Below are 14455 nucleotides of genomic sequence, written 5' to 3'. Positions count from 1 at the left end.
GGTACAGTTTATTCGAATCAGGCAAATGGGCATTCACAATTGGGGTGGTTCATGTGAGGGGGTGCTGGGTTCAGTATGTCGTACCCACTACTATGGCTCCCAACTCTCACACAAGGCCCAAAAGAGAGGAATTTAACCTTAATAAGAACAACTGTTATTAATTGAATAGGCCCAATAACTAAATGGGCCTAAATAAATTCTATCAAGAACTATGATAATTTATTTTAGCAACAACAACCTATATGCATCTATAATAAAATTAAACACATAGGCTCACACAGGCACACTTTGGATGTGTCCTACCATGTTGCTAGGTCATACACAGATGAAAGAAGATTGTAAATATACCTGTTACAAATTATTATCTTGACCAAGGGAGCCATCAGATCATTAGATCTGGCAAAAAGTAACCATGGCTATTTGCAATCAAGTAATAATAGGTTTTGAAAACTTACACACAAGCTAAAACACATACTCCTGCAACAAGGTTAGCTGGATAGTTGGATGTAGGATTTATTTAATTTTAAATTAAATAATTAATTTCGAAATTAAATAATTAATTTAAAAAAAAATTTGAAATAAAAAAATTTCGAAATTAAATTAAAATTTAAATTTAAAATTAAACCTACAACTTTGAAAAATTAGGTTTTAACCAACCTAAATATCATTTCAAAAAAAAAAAATATATCATTTCAAAATTTGCTAACTACTTTGAAAATTTAAATGTTATTTTATAAATAAAAATTAAAAAAGATAAATAAATATCTTTTTCAGATTTTAAATGTAATTTAAATAAATAAAATAACAAAATTTAAAAGTTAGCAAAATATCTTATATCTTTTTAAAATTACATGATTATAGTTATCTTATTTTAAATTTAAATAAGGTCAAATCATTTAAAAAAAATAAATTTAAAATATTTAAAATCTGACCTTAAATTTAAAAATAAGATAAAATATAATCAAATTTAAAAATAAGATAGATTATTAAGCAAATAAGATAGATACTAACTATTTTTAAATTCAAATTACACTAATATCTTGAATTAAATTTAAAAAATATTAAATTAATTCATAATGATAATTAGAATTGAATTAGGAATAGTAATAGTATAAATATAGAACTACACAAAAAATCGGAAGTTAATTCCATGAAAAAGCATGAAAAATCGAAGAAAAACGAAAAAATTGTGAGTTGTACGGACAGTTTTCGAGTGCGCATGAAAATTTCAGAACAATTCCGATTTTTTTCGAATCTTCAAAAAATCATAACTAATTCAAATTAAATCGAAATTGAGTTCTGTAAAAAAGTAACTTGCTTAATTTTTTTCATACTATCCAATAAAAATAATTCCAGAAACAGATATTCAATTATTTTTAACGAAAATTTACAAACACCAATCAATCATCAAATAACACTCAATACAACATGATACCATCCAAAAACAAACAAACAATCGTTTTAAAGTCCAAATTTCTTGCAAGTAAATCAATTACCATTGCTCTGAGGCCAGTTGTTGGAATTTATTTTACCAAGATCTTAGATCTACTCACAAGTATGTTTATTAACATCCTAAATATGAACTTTCTAAAACGATAAATTAAACACATATAAAGTTTAAGCAACCTTACATTGGGTGCAGCGGAATTAAATGACTCCTTCCGTTCAGATCTCTAATCCTTGTATCCTTTCTGTAGCACAGTATTATCAAGATCTGAACCTGGATCTCTTTCTCTGAATCCTTGATGCTGAAACTCCTTTGCTGATGATCTTTCTTCACGATCTTCCTCACTATGATTGAGGTATTGCTTGCTGTGTGTGGGCACTACTCTAATCACTAGGGTAAGTTCAAAATATGAAGGAAGAAGAGAAAGAGAGTGGCGGCCAAGGAAGAGAGAGAGAAGGCTCCGGTTTTTCTGATTCAGAAAGTGTAATTTTCCTGAAGCCTTCACTATCTATTTATAGCATTCCACTAGGGTTAGGTTTGAATTATTTGGCATTAAAATAATGAAAATATCAATTTAAAAAGCCTACAAAAGTGTCCGGCCATGGCTAGGTGGATTTGGCCCTTGCTTTTTGCAATTTTGCAACTTTAACACTTTTGTATCTGATTTTCTCAAAAATGCCAATTTCCTAATTCAACCATTTAAATGCCAATTCTAACTATTTAATAACTATAAATAATTATTAAATAATATTGTCATTTATCATATTTATTAATTGAACCATACAAAGTATCATAATTAACAAATATGCCCCTATTAACTCTTTCTTTACAATTTCGCCCTTACTTAGTGAAAATTTCACAAATAGACACAGTCTAATTTGTGAATTATAATTGATTAATCAAAACCAATTACATGAGTCTTACAAACAATATTATCTCAACTAGTGCGAGGACCATGGGTCTATATAGCCAAGCTTCCAATAAGTAGATCAAGAATTTAACACTAAAATTCACTAACTTATTAATTCTTCGTTGAATCCACGCATAGAACTTAGAGTTGCACTCTCAGTATATAGAATGCTCTATATGTTCCACCATATAGACGCATCATTAGTTATCCATTGTTATAATCCTAATTTGATCAATGATCCTCTATATAAATGATTTACACTGTAAAGGGATTAGATTACCGTAACACCCTACTATGTATTTTATCCTTAAAACACTTGACCCCGTATAAATGATATTTCAGTTTATGTGAAATGAGTACTCCACCATTTATGTTCGTTTGGTCAAGCTTGAAGGAGATCATCATTTGCTTACTATTCGCCAGATAGAAGCTATAGATTCCATGTTTATGCTAGCGCTCCCACTCAATTGCACTACCGTGTTCCCAAAATGTACGTATCACCCTGACCTAAAAGTAGGCTTAACTAACAAATCAAAGAACACGAATAGCCTTTCAAGATTGAGCCTAATCATTACAGGATTAAGAACATTTGATCTAGGATCAACTTGGCGATATTGACTTGAATAGATTTTACGGTAAGTTTAATTAAATCTAAGTCAAAGTTCAATATCGGTCCCTTCCTATGCATACTTCATGCATCCAACATGAGCTTTACTTTAACCAATGTTCTGGAAAGAACATAGTATTTCTCCAAATACAAGTAAACTCTTGTTGTAGATTATCATATCAGTAAAACCCTGTGTCTGATAAATCTAGGAAACTTTATTCACATACTCATGTTTACTTTCCAATGTGATGACAGCACAATAAACATGATCAAGTATGTGAAAAGGGTTTAAGATGAATTTATGAATCAAATAGACAAGCAATTGATAAAGTGAACCAAAACATACACAAATGAATGAAAAATACTTCTGTTTCTTTATTGATGTTGAATAAAATAGATTACATTGAGATGGAGTTTTATTTAGGGCATAAAACCTAATAGTATGATCTCCACAGAACCCCTCGTGGACCTCTAGCATAATTTGCTTAGCTTCAGGGTCCGATACACACCTTAAATAAGGCATGCTGAGTCCTCTTCGATAGAGAATTTTATTAATCATCACATAACGGTGCGCTTGATATTGTATCGTTCTGGATAGTGCCTTCTCTTGGCGCAATTCGCCTTTTGTTATGTATTCGATGATGGGGACCATCCAGCTGGGCTCTTGCTCAACTGTTACTATGTATTTTTGACTTTGATGCTTTGCTCTGCATGCGTTCCACAGGTACCACCCCCAGTCTCTCAATTTCACTGTCTGAAGCTAACTTAGCCAGACAGTCTGCGTGAGCGTTCTTTTCCTTGGGGATTCTTTCTACTTTGTAGTCCGTGAACTCGTGGAGTAGTTCCCAGACTATTGCCACATATGCGGCCATCTTTTCTCCGCGCGTCTGATATTCTCTCGACACATGGTTTACTACCAGTTGCGAATCGCTGTAGACTTCAACTCTTTTGGCCCCCACAGTTTTTGCCAATTTGAGTCCTGCTATCATGGCTTCGTATTCGGCCTCATTGTTAGAAGCTGTGAATTCAAACTGTAGGGCTGCCTGGAGTCGAAGTCCGTTCGGGGATATCATCGCGACCCCTACTCCGGGCCTATTCTCATTGGAGGCGCCATCCACAAATACCTTCCACGCTGGGACTTGCGGTGTGGTTATGCTTGCGGTAGCTTCTGCTTCATGGCACTCCGTGATGAAGTTTGGTAGCGCCTGCCCTTTTATGGAAGTGCGTGGGATGTAGTGTAAATCAAATTGGCTTAGCTGCATTGCCCATTTGAGAAGTCTTCCAGACGCCTCTAGCTATTGAAGGACTTGCCGGAGCGGGTGGTTGGTTAATACTTTGATTGGGTGAGCTTGGAAGTATGGTCTCAGCTTTCTCGAGGCCATTAGGAGGCAAAAAACTAGTTTCTCGATCACCGGGTATCGCGTCTCCGCTCCTATCATGCGCTTACTGACATAGTACACTAGGTGCTGAGTTTTTTCCTCTTCCCGTACTAGGGCCGCGCTAACCGCATTCTCGGTGACAACCACGTATAGGAACAAGTCCTCTCCGAGAACTGGTTTCGATAAGATTGGAGGTTTGGCCATGTGCTCCTTTAGTTTTTTGAATGCCTCCTCGCACTCGTCGGACCATTCGAATTTCTCACATTTCTTCAAGATGTTGAAGAAGGGAATGCATTTGTTTGTGGATCGGGAGATAAAACGGCTCAGGGCAGCAACCTTTCCGGCTAAGCTCTGCACATATTTGTGTTTATTAGGGGAAAGCATGCTTAGGAGAGCTTGTATTTTCTTTGAGTTCGCCTCTATCCCCCGTTGACTGACGATGAAGCCCAGAAACTTTCTTGATTTGACCCCGAAAGTGCACTTCTTTGGGTTAAGTTTCATTCCGTATCTCAGGACTACTGCGAAGCATTCTTCTAGGTCATCCACGTGGTTTGCGTATGCCTTCGACTTGACCAGCATGTCATCCACGTATACCTCACTATTTCACCCTAGAAGGCCCTTAAACCTCCGGTTCACCATTTTCTGGTAAGTTGCACCAGCATTCTTTAGTCCGAAAGGCATGACCAGGTAGCAATATACCCCTTTATCGATCTTGAAGCTAGTGCATTCTTGATCCGCAATTTGCATCTTGATCTGGTTGTAACCGGCGTATGCATCCATGAAGGACAATAACTTGAATCCGGAGGTGGCATCCACCATCTGATCGGTTCTTGGCAAGGGAAAACAGTCTATTGGGCAAGCTTTGTTTAGATCGGTAAAATCTATACAAACTCGCCATGTCCCATTTGGCTTTGGTACCAACACCAGATTAGCTAGCCATTCTGTGTAATATACGTCTCGGATCATGCCACTGGTTAGTTTTTTGTCCACCACTTCCTCTAGGGCTTCGGCCTTTACCGAGTCGAGGGGGCATCTTTTCTGTTGAACCGGTGGCATGTCCGGGTTGACGTTAAGGACGTGGGTTATGACGTGGGGGCTTATGCCGGTCATGTCCTCTTGACGCCACGTAAAAACATCCGTGGCAGCCCTTAGTGTCTTTATTATTTTTTCTTTTTCCTCCGGCTTTAGGCTTTTTCCTAGCCGGAGGACCTTGGTGGGGTCGAGGTCGCACACCGACACTTCCTCGATTTCCTCAATGGGTTCTACAATTTTTTCAGATCTCACACGGGGATCCAACTCATCTTCTTCCGCTATTCCTGGGATAATAGCTTCGCGAACCATTACAACAGCTAGGTGGGCAGTGACGTTGTAACACTGCCTGGCCTCTCCCTGGTTCCCTCTTATGGTTCCTATCCCCGTCACCTGAGTTTGGAATTTTAGACACAAGTGCCTAATCGATGTGACTGTACCGAAATCCACCAGGGCCATCCGGCCGAGGATTGCATTGTAAGCTGTTGGGCAGTCCACCACCACAAATGTGCAATACTTGAAAGTGCTTTGGGGTGAGTCTGGGCACAATGTGACTGGGAGCCTCACTTTTCCCATTGGGATAAGTGTTGTTCCATTGAACCCTGTGACCGCTTGGTGAGAGATCCCGGTCCGTGAGGCCTATTGCTGTGAAGGCTTCTTTGAATAATAAATTCACAGAACTTCCGTTGTCAACTAAGATTCTAGCCACAATCTTGTTGGCAATTGGAGACTTTATGACCAGGGAGTCATGATGAGGGAAGCGCACTGTCTTAGTGTCCTCTTCTGTGAATGTAATGGGGTGATCCATTAGCCGGGGCCTTTGAGCTGGGAGTTGAGTAACCTCCCAAACCTCACTGTGCTTTACGGCCCCTGCATAACGTTTCAGTTCCTTTCGGGTAGTTCCTCCGATGTGGGGTTCTTCGGAGATCATGGCTACTCTTCCGTTGGGTCTCGACGGCAGGCCAGGAATTTGCTGGGCCTCTCCTGGGGGAGCGACTAGTGTCAATGCTCCGGCTGCACCCCCTGGTGTTCCTTGGGGCAAAGGTCCTGGTGCTTGAACCGAATTGAGATGAGGCAGCCGGTTCTTGATCCATTCGTAAAGGTGTCCCAATCGGATCAAGTTTTCGATCTCGTCCTTGAGGTTTTCGCATTCATTGGTGCTATGTCCAATGTCGTTGTGATACTCGCACCTTTTGTTGGGATCCCTCCGGGAGCTATCCCTATACAAAGGAGGCAACCTCCGGTAGTGCGTATTTTTCCTTGTAGCGAAATATACACGTTCCTGGGAGTCCGTTAGCTCCGTATACTGGGTGTACTGGGGAGTGTACCCCCTTTTGTGCCGCTTATCCTCCGTCCGGTTGCTGCCTTTTGAGGACCTCTTGCTCCGAGAGCCTTGAGAGGGACCTGTTAAGCTTGCGGTCGGAGCAGAGTGAGACGGGACTTGTCCACTTATCCCGGAAGAGTTCCCAAAATGAGAAGATGCAGGGCTAAGGCCCGACCCTGACTATATCCTGGGGTAGCAGAAAATTGTATGCCGCTAATCGGTGGAGCGGCTGTTGGTAAGGTTCCTGGGAGCTGAGCTCCGGGTACATACCCCGCTATCCCGGTAGGGTAGTATCCCCCATAGGCCACTATCTGGGCCTCTTCTAGGTTGATGTATTTTTAGACTCTTTTCTGAAAATCTTGAAGGTTGGAGGCTCCTTTCGTTTCAGAAAGGAGTCCCTGTACGGATGCCTGCTTGAAGAAGAGCAAGCTGTTGTCCGTCATCGACTTTCTTGGTCTTTGAGGCTTCTTCCTTAAACCTCTTTATGAAATTCTTCAATGTCTCCGTAGGCAGCTGCTTGATGTTAGTCAAGGCGCTGACCTCCAGATTAACTTTCCTTGCGGCGACAAACTGTCTCCGGAAGCTGGTTTGCAGCTTATTCAAGCAGTTTGCGGACCCTGGCTCCAGTTTCTTGAACCATTCTTCTGCGGACCCGCTCAATGTTATCGGGAAGCATAAACACCTGGCGTCATTGCTGACTCTCATGACTGTCATGACTCGGTTGAACCGTGACAGGTGATCGCTAGGGTTCGAGTTCCCAGTATAAGCTGCCATTTCGGGCATCTTGAAATTTTTGGGGAGCTTCGCTTCTAAGATGTGCCTGGCACATGGCTCCTGGTCCTCACAGTAAGAGTCAAAGTCATCACCTTTTTGTCCCTAGGAGACTCGAGCAATGTCCTTCCGGAGTATGGCAAGCTCAGCCCTGATTCCTTCGTTTAGTGTTCCTGTGGAGACCGCGGGCACGTGTTTCTTTTGGTCTAAGTGATCCTGGAGGTCACCGTGTTTTCCGTTAATCTGATGCCTCAGATCGACGGGCGGGTATTTTTGGCCCCTTCTTCCTCTCCCCTCGGGTTCCTGGTGTACAGAAACGCTCTTTCGGTCCTCTCGATCTTGAGGGCCAAGACTCCCTTTTTGGAGTTTGCCCCTCTGCGCACCTTTTCCTTTCGGGAAATCTGAGCGGACTTTTTGCGGATCCTACACCTTTTTCTTTTTCCCAGGAGTGGAGGTAGGGTTTTTCTGCTGGTTCCCCTTAGAGGGATACCTTATAGGGTTAGGTTCCCTAGATTTTTGCTTTTGGGCACTTGGCGAGGATTCTCCTGGTGTTTCTCCCAGTCCAACAGGGATGGCTTTATGATGCACGTGGATTCCTGTTGCCTCCATGGCTTTTTGCATGGCCAGCATCACCTCTTGCATCTTTTTGTTTTGTTCTTTTTGGGCTGTGATTTCAGCTTCGTGATCAGCAGCCTTTTGTCTCAAGAGTACTAGCTCTGTATAGCTGCCTTCGTCATAGGCGTCGTACTCATCGAAGTTTCCTTCGTATTCGTCGTCGTGGGTTCCTTCTCCTTCCTCAGAGCCCACGTTCACTCTCGACGCCACATCCTCATCGTCTGGGTCTTGAGCGTCTTGAGGAGGACGGGGTTGACGTGTGTTGCGAGTCTCCACCATTGTTGTTTTGTAATATTACTGCCTACTTGCAGATGCTTCCTTCAGCTCTCAATGGAAGCACCAAAATGTTGACCGAGGTTTTTCAGCAACTAATATAATAATAATATTTAAGAAAGCTGTGAGGAGTTAATGCACGAGGTTTTTACGTGGTTGGGGCATTAATGAGCCTTAGTCCACGAGTCTATGTATTTATGAGAGTATTTATTACAGCAAATGTTCTTGGTGGCTTTTCTCTCTAGTTCTTATGTAACCCAAAATTCTCGACCCCTGCCTTAATGAGTTTGGGGGGTATTTATAGTGTTTTTGTGGGGTGATCCCCAGAATTGAGGTACATATCTTTCTGTAATATTCAGTAAAGGCACACATTCCCAACGAATACATCATAGGAAATGCATGGTCTAATCCCTAGGCTTTTTAGGGGTATAATGGATGTAATCCATTATCCTTTCTTGACTGATGTGATTTCTCATAAAGTAGCCGTCATTAGGCTTATTAATCATAGCGTAGTAGCTGCAGAAGGGGGGTTACGCCGTCAGACTTTAATACTTATGGCAGTTTCAATACGCCTCCTCCCATTCGGTATTAAATGCGAGGTGACTGTTCAGATAGGATTTGATACCTCCCGGAGGTGCTTCATTGTAGTCTTATTCTCTGGGAGTATATGGAACCTTCATATCTTCTCTGGGAGGCATGTTAAATGCTGATCCTTTTGATTAAGGAGACTTAGTCGAATTATCTCAAAGTCTTGCTTCTTCAGTCCACGTGTCACACTCTGGTTGGTCCACGTATTTTGAACAAAATAAAGGGCAACACTTACATTGGGTGCCGCAAAATATAATGACTCCTTCCGTTCAGATCTCTAGTCCTTGATTCCTTTCTGTAGCAGAGCATCATCAAGATCTGAACCTGGATCTCTTTCTCTCCTTCCTTGATGCTGATTCTCCTTCTTGTTGATTGGATTCTTCACAATCTTCCACACTATGATTGAGATACCACTTGATGTGTGTGGGCACTCACTCATTCACTCAAGGTTCGAAAATTTAGAGAAGAAAAGAGAAGAAGAGGGTGGCGGCTATGGTATAGAATAGGAGGCTCAACTTTCATCTGACAAAGTTAAGTGTGAATGTGAGCCATCACTATCTATTTATAGGTAACCACCTAGGTTTAGGTTAAATTTATTTAGCATTAAAATAATAAAAAATAATAAATGGTAAATTTCATTAAGTGTGGCCGGCCATAGATAGGATAATGGGCCCCACTTGCAATTTTATCATTTTTCCATCCCATTTTCTCAAAAATGCCAATTTTTCAATTTAACCACTTAAATGCCAATTCTAATTATTTAATAACTAAAAATTAATTATTAAATAATATTGTCATTTAATGTATTTATTAATTAGACATATAAAGTCTCTTAATTAACAAACAAAACCTAGAATCTCTTTTCTTTACAATTTTTCCCTTGCTTAGTGAAAATTCATAAACTAGGCATAGTCTAACTTTAGTATTATAATTGATTAATTAAAATAAATTAACTGAGTCTTACAAGCAGTATGGTCTCAACTAGTATGGGGACCATGGGCCTATATAAACGAGCTTCCAATAAGCCGAACCAAATTTACCAAGTAAATTCCCTAACTTATTAATTCCTTGTTGAATCCACGCATAGAACTTAGAATTGCACTCTCAGTCATATAGAACGCTCTATATGTTCCACGATATAGATACACTATTAATTATCCATTGTTATAATATCAATGATCCTCTAATAGATGATCTACATTGAATAGGGACTAAATTACCGTTACACCCTTCAATATATTTTATCCTTAAAACACTTACCTCCGTATAAATGATATTTTAGCGAAGTGAAATGAGATCTCAACCATTTATCTCTGTTTAGCCAAGCTCGAAGGATATCATCGTTTCACTTCTAAATTCCTATAGAAGTTATAGATTTCATATCTATGTTAGCGCTCCCACTCAATTATACTATCATGTTCCCAAAATGTACGTATCACCATGACCGAAAAGTAGGCTTAACTAACAAATCAAAGAACATTTATAGTACTCTTGAGATCGAACCTAACCATATTAGGATTAAGATCATTTGATCTAGGATCAATCAGGTGATATTAAATTGAATAAATATCACCGTAAATTTTAACATATCTAATCAAAGTTCAATATCGGTCCCTTCCGATGTATACTCCATACATCCGATACTGATAAACTTTGCCAATGCCCTAGAAAGGACATAACACTTATCCAAGGTGTAAGAATAATACCTATCGCTGATTATCATGCCAGTCTAAATCCAGTGAACTGACAAATCAGGGAATAAACTTTCTAACATTTAATCAAGATTATATTCCACTATGCTGACAACACTATAATCATTAACAAAAAATATATGTTCTGGACTTAAATAGAATTTATACATTATATATATAATTATGAAATAAATCATGTGAACCATGCAACATAAAATATTATTTCTGATCTTTATTAATAAATCTGATTATATTGAAATGGGTTTTATTTAGGGCACAAAACCCAACAATATTTATATATATTTGCTTAGAGATAATTAATTAAATTTCTAATTAATGTAAAGCAATCTTTTCCATAAAATTATATAGTTAAGCTATATATTTATAGAAAGCAAACACACAAATCACACAATTCATAATAACTAAATATAAATTTAATTAACCTTTGATAATGAAGTTAGGGGGTGAGCAATGGTCGGTTTGGTCGGTTTTTTACACAAAAAAAATCAAAAATTTGATTTTTGGTTTTAATGGTTATAATCCAAAAATGGAATGACCATTATATGAATGTAAAAAAACTGACCGTTTTAATCCTCGGTTTGGTCAGTTTAAACCGACCAAACCGAGCTTCATTTTTTTTTTAAAAAAATATAAGTCTTTAAATTTGCTATAATTATTTGAAAACTAAAAAAATTAGAGTATTGTATCAAATATCATATAATTTAAGAACAAAAACTTTCTTAGTTAAATAAATAATGTAAAATAAGCTTTTTTTTTAAATTTGCTTAAATTATTTGTACCACTAATATGGTAGAGAGTTATATTAAAAAAGACTCATATTATTTTATGAATGTGTGTATATAATACGTAAATACATCAAATTCTAATAAAATAAAGCAATGAATAATTGAGACTTTAAATAAAAAAGATAAGATGTAAAACTAGTTTGATAAAATTGTATATTAAATATGTACAAAAATAATTATATTATATATGTATAGTGTATAATATATATGTTCGATCGGTTCTCGGTTTAATCAGTCGGTTTGCCATTGACATTAAAATTGATTCTGTAAAGGCGGATTTAACAGAAGGCATTTTTTTTGGTTTTCAGTTTTTTCAGTGTTAGTTTTTTCGAAGTTCAGACGGTCTGTGTACTCAGTTTGGTCGGTTTCTTGGATTTTTTACTCACACATAAATGCAGTTCATCTTTTATACACTGTGACAGTACATATAATATTAATTATATATAATTTATGATGATTAATTGTGGTATGATATTTTGGTTGATTCAGATAAGTATGATATATATTTATTAGGATAAATTGCAGCATAAATATCTAATGTTTCAGATTTTATACACTTAAATACTTAATATTTATTTTTGGAGGCAAAAATACATAATGTTATAATTCTCTTACACCGTTCCTACCACTTCCGTTAACTTATCATAAATATAGACACGTGGAGGGCTCAAATACATTACATTTATTTATTTTATTTTAAAATTTAATATTCTTAATATGAAAAACTAAATACTACTTATTTTTTTTTTTTAAAAAAAAACTAAATACTATTTATTTTACTTATTATTTTTTTTTTTTAAAAAAAAGAGACAGATGCAATACTAAATTACCATAGCTGAGTGAACCAGTGCAGTATATGGAACATGATTACCGAATTGAAGTGCCAATATCATGTGAAAATTGTTATGAGAATTGGTTTTTTTTTTGGAACAAGTAGCATATAGTTTCTGATAGAAAGAATATTAAGTTTTAAAATAAAATAAAACTAAATGCAATGCATCTGAACCCTCCACGTGTCTATATTTATAAGTTAACGGAAATAGTAGTAACGGTGTAAGAGAATTGTAACATTAGGTATTTTTGCCTCCAAAAATAAACATTAGGTATTTAAGTGTATAAAATTTGAAACATTAAGTGTTTAGGCCGCAATTTACCTTATTTATTATTTTTAATTTAAAAAAGTGAAGAAAAAAAAAAGCCAAGTTAGAATTAAGGGAAAGAATATGCTATAGCTATACTATAATTATATTAGCCTCCAAAAAAATTAATTAAACTATTTTCCTAAAATTCCACAAATTAATTAAAAACATATTTATCAAATATATATTCATAATTATTTAAAAATTTATAAAATCACACTCATTTAAATTTGTTTTGATTTATTTTATTAAAAAAAACTCTCCTAAACGTTATTTGACTCTAAAAAGAAAGGAAAACATAAATTTGTACTCAAATTAGTATAAAATATCTATAATATTTTAAGTATTTTAAATTCAAATTAAATTTTCTTATATAAAATATTTACATAACTTTTATTTTTAAATATATATATTAATATTATAAAATTTATAAAGAATATTGTGTTAAGTAATAGTATATTCTGTTGAAGTTAATGTAAAAAACTAAAACATACTGTTAAACTAAAAATTTTGTTACACAGCTACACTATATATAGAATCAATATAAGTGTTAAAATATAGTATTCGCAACAACACATGTAAGTATGCCTCGTTAATAAAAAAAGAGAGAGATAATCACTTTATAAAGCTAAAGAGCTAAAAGCTACTCCTCTTATTGCCATAAAATTTTGAGGTGAATTATCCTTGAATTTGTGAAGTGTTTTATTTCTGTAACACCCTTACTTACGTAAAATAAGATGCCATAAATAAACTGGCGTTAAGATACTAATGTTGCCTTTATTAAAAAAAAAAATAACCCTTTTCAAAACATGGGTACCCAGTTGAAAATAAAGTATTACCACTTAGGGAAAAGTAATAGAAAATTTAAACGACAACATCCTTGATAAGTTTAATAAATTAAAAAAAAAAAACTTTCAGCGGAAGATGGCCAAGACCACACGCAGTTACATGATCACACGAGATACACCCCATGCTGCCCAGACTCAACTTGTCACCGAAAGCTTACAGGCTTACTTATCTTCACATAGGGGATAAATAAGGGGTGTATCTCGTGTGATCATGTAACTGCGTGTGGTCTTGGCCATCTTCCGCTGAAAGTTTTTTTTTTTAATTTATTAAATTTATCGAGGATGTTGTCGTTTAAATTTTCTATTACTTTTTACTAAGTGGTAATACTTTATTTTCAACTGGGTACCCATGTTTTGAAAAGTGTTATTTTTTTTTAATAAAGGCAACATTAGTATCTTAACGCCAGTTTATTTATGGCATCTTATTTTACGTAAGTAAGGGCGTTACAAATGGTACCAGAGCCACAGTTACATTGATCTTGAATTCACGCGACATACACACCATCGTTGCAAAGGATCAACTTGTCATCAAGTATGTATGCTTTATATATGTTATGTCTTATATGTTAAATTTGGTTTAGTCTTTATCTTTAGATTTTCCTTTAGTTAGCTAGAAGTTTAGGATATGGTTAATCGAAACAATTAACTGATTCTTCGGAGTTAGATTTTTAGTATAACTCAAACAATTTTCTTATTAGTGTATTTTTTTTATATGAGTGAAGATTATTTATTTATTTATTTATTTTACATGGTGAATTGTTGCTTCATGATTTACGTTTTTTTTTTTAAGTTTATATAATTTAGTGTATAGATATTTCCTTTTTGAGCGAGATACATCTTTGGTTATTTTTCTTACCGCTACCATCTCCTTTCTTTTGAAGAACAAGTTAAGGGATTTGATGGAAAACGGTGAACCCAGAAGATCAACCCGGTTGAATGAAAGAGCGGCTGTAAGAGACCGAGCTAGAGGTCGGGGGCGAGGAGGTGCTCGCGGTCGAGGCAGGGGAAACCAGCATGTCCCTGCCGAG

The sequence above is a fragment of the Cannabis sativa genome, chromosome 6 (assembly GCF_029168945.1).
Source record: "Cannabis sativa cultivar Pink pepper isolate KNU-18-1 chromosome 6, ASM2916894v1, whole genome shotgun sequence".
Classification (NCBI taxonomy): domain Eukaryota; kingdom Viridiplantae; phylum Streptophyta; class Magnoliopsida; order Rosales; family Cannabaceae; genus Cannabis; species Cannabis sativa.
The sequence above is the reverse complement of the archived record's forward strand: the minus strand, read 5'-3'. Positions refer to the sequence as shown.